Raw genomic sequence first — 6,913 nt, 5'->3', positions numbered from 1 at the left:
ATGCCTCCATCTTGGCGGAAGTGATAATTTTTAATTTTTAAAAAAGATTTTATTTACTTATCTTTAGAGGAAGGGAAGGAGAGAGGGAGAGAAGTATCAATGTATGGTTGATATCACTAAATGTATGGTTGCCTCCCAGGCCAGTACTCAATCCACTGAGCTATACCAGCCAGGGCTCTGTACATAATTTTTAGTTTATTTCCCTTCAGATAGACTCTCTCACAAGTGTAGTCATCAGGTCAAAGAGAACAAACATTTTCTAAGGTTTGTGTTACATACTGCCAACTTTATTTCCTTTTTCTAAAGAGATGTCTTTCTGGAACCTTCCTACTCCTTTCTTGCAATCGTTTCTTAGTGCACTTACCTACTGTATCAGTCTTTCCACACACATATATTATTTTTCTTTGATATACCTATATAATAAAATTATTACCTCAATAAGGTCAGTTAACATATAAATCACCTAACATAATTGCCATTCAAAGTACATATTTTAAAATGATTCTAGGCCAGCGTGGCTAAGTTGGTTGGAGCATAATCCCCTACACCAAAAGGTTGCAGGTTCAGTCTCTGGTCCGGGCACATGCCCAGTGTGCCCATCGATGGGGTGCCAATCAATGTTTCTCATATTGATGTTTCTCTGTCTCTCTCCATTTCTCTCTCTAAAACCAAGAAACATTAGAAAAAATGATTCTAGAGGGGCAGTGCTGGACCCAAAGGGCTCAATCTCTAACAGCAGCCTTTTATGGTACAATAGCAACAAGGGAGAGAAGGGCTGGGACTCTGGGACTCTGGGAGCTTCCTGGCACTGCTCCTCACACTACCGAGCTTCTGACTCTTGGATTAGTTATATTAACAAGTCATTGACAGAAATCTCTCACAGCTGTTGAAGGTTCTAGAATTTCTATGGATAAGGTGGACATTCAAGGTGAAACCCCAGATCCAGTCATTATCACTAAATACGAGCAGTCCTCACTGAATGTCAGGCAGCGCAGGATGCTGAGAATGGTTGCCAGCTGAAAAAGCGTAAAGCAATTTTAATCAGTGGGACAAATTATGACTGTTCTTTGACATTTAAATTTTTTGGTCAATCGACCCAGCAGTTCCACTGCTAGGATTATATCCTAAGAACCCTCAAACACCAATCCCAAAGAACCTATGCACCCCAATGTTCATAGCAGCACAATTTACAATAGCCAAGAGTTGGAAGCAACCTAAATGCTTATCAGTAAATGAATGGATCGAAAAACTATGGTACATATACACAATGGAATTCTATGCTGCAGAAAGAAAGAAGGAGCTCCTACCTTTCGCAACATCATGGATGGAACGGGAAAGCATTATGCTGAGCGAAATAAGCCAGGCGGTGAAAGACAAATACCATATGATCTCACCTTTAACAGGAAGCTAAACAACAAAAGAAACAAGCAAGCAAAAGATAACCAAAGACACTGAAATAGAGATCAGGCTGACAGTGACCAGAGGGGAGAGGGGAGGGAATTTCAGGGGAAATAAGGGAGGGATTTAGAGGAACCTATATAAAGGATACATGGACAACAACTGAGAAGGGTGGAAATGGGAGGGAGGGGGGAGCATGGGGGTGGGATGGGAGGGGAGTAATAGACAGAAAACTGTACTTGAAAAATAATTAAATAAAAAATTGGGGAAAAAAAAGATAAGTTACAGAAAAATTTGTTTTACTGAAGTCAGTCAAAAAGTGAAGGAAAGATAAAATGGGACAGCAGGTAAGCAAGAGGTGGGCAGAAATGAATTTCAGAGACACGGGGAAGATATCTGCTATAGTTTGTATTGAATTCTCAGTGCAAATTTACATAAAACAAATAAATAAATTTTTGGTCAATCAAAACATTAGAAAATCCTTTTCTGTCCATTTCATTAGAAATGTATAGGAGAATTCTTTAAATTGTAAAACTAATGTCTATTTAGTACACTGTAATTTAAAACATTAGAAACATTGAGACTTTAAAATGTTTTATTTCTTTATAATAAACTTATCAAGAGTAGTTTGAATAGTGCTTGCCTTCTTCTTTCAATAAGTTACAATGACAAGAGAACATCTTTTCAAACCTCAGGGAACCACCACACTCCTTTTGAAGTTTGGATCACCTTTCCACATTTTATCCTTTGCGCTCTCAGTATTTTGAAATATCTCTAAGAATTCCTTCAGTGTGAACTTTTTGTTGGTGTCAGCTCCTCTGGGATATCTCTTCTTTTTTGTCACAACTTTCCTCATTTATGTTAGAAAGTTCACCTTCACTAAGTTCTTTTGGCTGCATATCTGGGGTCTCTTGAATGGTAACAATATTGACATTGCCATGGTCCCATAGTCAGCTATTTCTTCTAGAATTCCAGTAGCTTTAAAAACAATTATTTCTTTAGAGGGGAAGGGAAGGAGAGAGAGGAGGGGGAGATCAATAAATATATCAATGTATGGTTGCCTCTCGTGCGTCCCCTGCTGGGAACTGGCCTGCAACCCAGGCATGTGCCCTGACTGGGAATTGAACCACGATCCTTTGGTTTGCAGTCTTGTGCTTAAACCACTGAGCTACACCAGCCAGGGATCCATGTAGCTTTTTAAGTTGCATTTTATTGAATGTATTGGGGTGGCATTGGTTAATAACATTATATAATTTTGAGGTATAGAATTCTATAACCCATCATCTGTATATTATACTGTATATTCACCACCCCAAATAAAGCTTTGATTTGAATTTCACTTAATAGATAATACTTTTTCATTTTTAAAAATATTTTATTTATTTTTAGAGAGAGGCAAAGGGAGAGAGAAAAAGAGGGAAAGAAACATCAATGTATCTTTGCCTCTCGCACATCCCCAACCGGGGACCTGGCCCACAACCCAGGCATGTGCCCCAACTGGAAATCAAACCAGCGACCCTTTGGTTCACAGGCTGGCACTCAATCCACTGAGCCACAGCGGCTAATTTTTCTTTTTCTCTGGAACTTTTATCTTTGTTGGCCATTTCCTCATTTTTTGAGGATCCATTTTTGTAAAAATGTCACATGGGTTTATCACTGAAAATCAAGGTGACACAGTACATGCTTTGTTGTCTGCGCATAGACTGAATAAAATGAATCACCAACACCAATCACCAACAGACTTTGAAAGAAGTGACATGATTGGTCACTGATCATGATGTGCATCTGTTATTTATGTAATGATTTGTGGACTGAAAAGAGCAATCAGCACAATCTGCACTTTATGCAATTACTCAGTTAATATGCAATGATAACTGGAATTTGAAGTGTGTTGTTGAGGGATGTGGTTATTTAATTAAACTGTGGTAATCAAATTCATGGATATCAGAACCATGCTCTGCACTTATTTTCCATTTATTCTGAACACGACAGCCAGAGAAATCTTTTAAAAGAAGTAATCAGATCTGACATTCTGCTCAAAACACTCTGACGACTCCCATTTTCCTCAGAGTAAAAGCCAGAGTCCTTCCCGTGCTCTGTAAGGCCCTGTGATTAGCATCTCTTCTTCTACCCTTCCTATCACTGCCTCCTCTCCAACCATACTGGCTTCTTTGCCATTCATGGAACACACCGGCCTTCTCCTTTCTCAAGGCCTTTCCATAGGCTGTGCCCTTGACCCAAGGTTCTCTCCGCACAGAGATGCCCAGTTGCCTAATTTCCTCACTTCTTTTAAGTCTCTGAACAGACCTGACTTTCACATAGAGGCTTATGCTAACCACCCTACTTAATTCTGCAGCCTGCTTCCTCCTCACACCTCAGCATGCCTCATTCGCCTCGTCGGGCTCTGCCTTTTCTTTTGCCAACAGCACTTATTACTATCTAAACGAATACACAGTTGACTTAGTTGTAAATATTGGTAGTTTGTCACCCCTCTGTAGACTCACGTTAATATAAGTTCCACGAAAGCAGGGACCGTGGATGCTTTATTCACCGCTCTTTTCTAAGTAGCTAGAATAAATAGTGTTTGGCAGATAGTTAGTAGAGTGAATAATTATTGAATGGATAAATTGAAGAATTTGTATGAGTATTCCCAAGCATGTTCTTCTCAAATTATCTGTTACAATTCTTTTTCAGAAAACAAGGTCATCCTAAGTGTATGGCACATGGGTTGATTTGGTGGGGGGAATCCCCAAGCAGACAAAATGTCCAGTTGTATGTCTTGCAGATAAGGTTAATCCCACGCAATTCATTAAGTGAGAACATGAAACTTTCCATGGTTACTTTGAAGTACAGGCAAAACAGCAGAACTCATCATTCTCTTCTAAGAGGTCTCACCATGTCCAGAATGAACACAGCTGTAATTTTAATCTTGACCAGTAACATGGATTTGGGAGAGACGTGAATCTTTTTTTAAACCATGTCTACTGATTCCAATCTCCAAAGTGATGCAGTTACTGTCCACTTTACCTCAACAATCAGTGTGGGCCATAGACAGTACCATTATGTTGAGTAGGGATTATATCCTAAGAACCCTGAAACACCAACCCAAAAGAACCTACGCACCCCAATGTTCATAGCAGCACAATTTACAATAGCCAAGAGTTGGAAGCAACCTAGGTGCCCATCAGTAAATGAGTGGATCAAAAAACTGGTACATTTACACGATGGAATACTATGCAGCAGAAAGAAAGAAGGAGCTCCTACCCTTTGAGACAGCATGGATGGAGCTGTAGACCATTATGCTAAGTGAAATGAGCCAGGGGGTGAGGGGCAAATACCATATGATCTCACCTTTAACAGGAACATAATCAACAAAACGAATAAGCAAGCAAAATATAACCAAAGACACTGAAATTGAGAACAGGTTGACAGTGACCAGAGAGGAGGAAAGAGGAGATAATGGGAGGAAAAGGGGGAAGGATCTTCAGGAACAACTATAAAGAACACATGGACAAAACCAAGAGGGGGTGGAATCACAGGAGGGAGGTCGAGATGGCTGGGATGGGGAGGAGTTGCGGGGGTAAATGGAGACAATTGTACTTGAAGAACAATAAAATTTTAAAAAAGGAGTGCTCCAAGAGTCTTTGGTCATCATCCTGTTCCCACATATAAACAGATGGCTACTTTTTTACCTTTAGGCAAAAGGTCTACTAATCTTCCATTGCTTAATGTTCTAATTATCAGGGAGTTTTCTTCATGCATAATCTACCTGCAAGTGAATGTCACTTATTCCCACTGCCTCCTCCCTAGAATAACTCATCTTCATCTTGATTCATATATTTGACTCTAATTCATTTTTTCATCCTCAGACTGAATAACACCAATTTATTTCACTTTTTTTCTGTATAGTTCTTATTTTCCAGCCCTTTCAAATGACTTTTTTTGAAAAAGTTCTCCATAAACTGGGTGGAAGGAATTGCTGAATACGGGTGAGTCCCACCGTTCCACCCACTAAACTGATTTCTAGCGGTAGCAACACTTCTCTGCTTGCAGAAGCATCGTTTCTGAAGTCAAGGGCTTCGCTGCTTGGGGCATTCTACTTAAGAATGAGACTTGATTGCCATTAGGTAGTTTTACTTATTCGCCAACAAGTAAAGGAGACTGGGGATTCACATCCGAAGCTCTGCCTCCTCTAAGGGAGGCTTAGCCATTACTTACATGTACTATTTGGTTAACTATATGCTGACTTGTTCTTTACAGTTGGCTAAACTTATCCAGTTTTGGTACCAGCCAAGCTCACCTGGGTGCAGCCGCATCTGTAAAATATTGTGCTACATTTTAGTATTTAGTAAGAGCCGCCTAGACCTTGAGACCTTTGCCTCATCTAACAGTCACTGCAGTGAGGATTATCCCCACTTCTTGGAGCAACTTCTTTATCACCGTAATGGTCTACCGGTCCTTCTTCAGGCATGCCTATTTTTTGTCTTGGATCAAGTTCTCTCTTACTCTGTGTTAGGAGACTCCTAGTTTTGTACCTAAAATATATCTAGAAACATATACTGAAGCTCAGTGCATGTCTGACTTAGGATCCCAGAAATGATCTTGGGAGAATATGATGAGGTCTCTAGGACAATATTTTCTTTCTCTTTTTTCTTTCTTTTCTTTTCTTTCTTCCTTCCTCTCTCTCTCTTTCTCTCATTCTTTCTCTCTCTCTTTCTCCTTTCTCTTTCTTTCTCTCTCCCTTCCTTCCTTCCTTCCTTTCTCTCTTTCTTTCTTTCTCTCTCCCTTCCTTCCTTCCTTTCCCATGTGTCCAAGGCATGAACTAGGCATGTGCACAGACCAAAAACCAACCTGGGATAAACAAGGAGTTACTTTGTCCCTGGCTGATATGAGCCAAGCACCACCAAGCCAGGTGCAACTCTCCAGACCAGGGACATCTAGGAGAATATTTTAATTTTGTATTCTTATTTTGATGCTTGCCTAAAAAAGAGCTTTTATGTAGGCGTGCTATGAATCCTCTGTGTGGCCATGTTATAGAGGAGCAAAGACATATGATTCCTGGGTTTAACTCTGCTTTCAAGATCAAGGAGGTTTCAGGAACTGATACTTGAATTGTACTGGGCTAATGGGGAGAGGCCAGATGTGCATTGTAAAAGCAAAGGTTTCATAGTAGTTGGGATGGGAAATAACAGGGAAGACCAAGTCACCACTGAGTCCTATAAGCACCCCATTTTTAGAGATAATGTAAATTGAATTCCTGCCACTTACCACCAAGAGTCTAAAGCAATTTCTAAATAAAATGGGCATAAAGCTTAAAGTAGACCAGTAAGAAAGACTAGAAACAATTCTAGGGTCTATCAGATAGAATGCATGAAATAAATAATGGCATGCACATTGCCCATGTAGGTTGCTCATCTGCTATAAATGAGAATGAGGACATTCTCACTAAACTGATAGAGAAAGATCTGCAGGGTATACAACTAAATGAAAATTGCATAGTGCAAAGCCATATATA

At 39.9% G+C, this 6,913-nt stretch overlaps 1 non-coding gene across 1 annotated transcript; it reads right to left on the bottom strand.

Moving 5' to 3' along the window:
• Positions 1–6,200: 6,200 nt before the first annotated feature.
• Positions 6,201–6,334, bottom strand: LOC118991417 (small nucleolar RNA SNORA48). Its single transcript, XR_005067416.1, has one exon. It is a non-coding gene; the product is annotated as a small nucleolar RNA SNORA48 (small nucleolar RNA).
• Between the last annotated feature and the right edge of the window lie 579 nt (positions 6,335–6,913).

This window comes from Sturnira hondurensis, unplaced genomic scaffold (genome assembly GCF_014824575.4).
Source record: "Sturnira hondurensis isolate 20B ecotype Veracruz unplaced genomic scaffold, ASM1482457v3 Scaffold0007487, whole genome shotgun sequence".
Lineage (NCBI taxonomy): Eukaryota > Metazoa > Chordata > Mammalia > Chiroptera > Phyllostomidae > Sturnira > Sturnira hondurensis.
The sequence above is the reverse complement of the archived record's forward strand: the minus strand, read 5'-3'. Positions and strand labels throughout refer to the sequence as shown.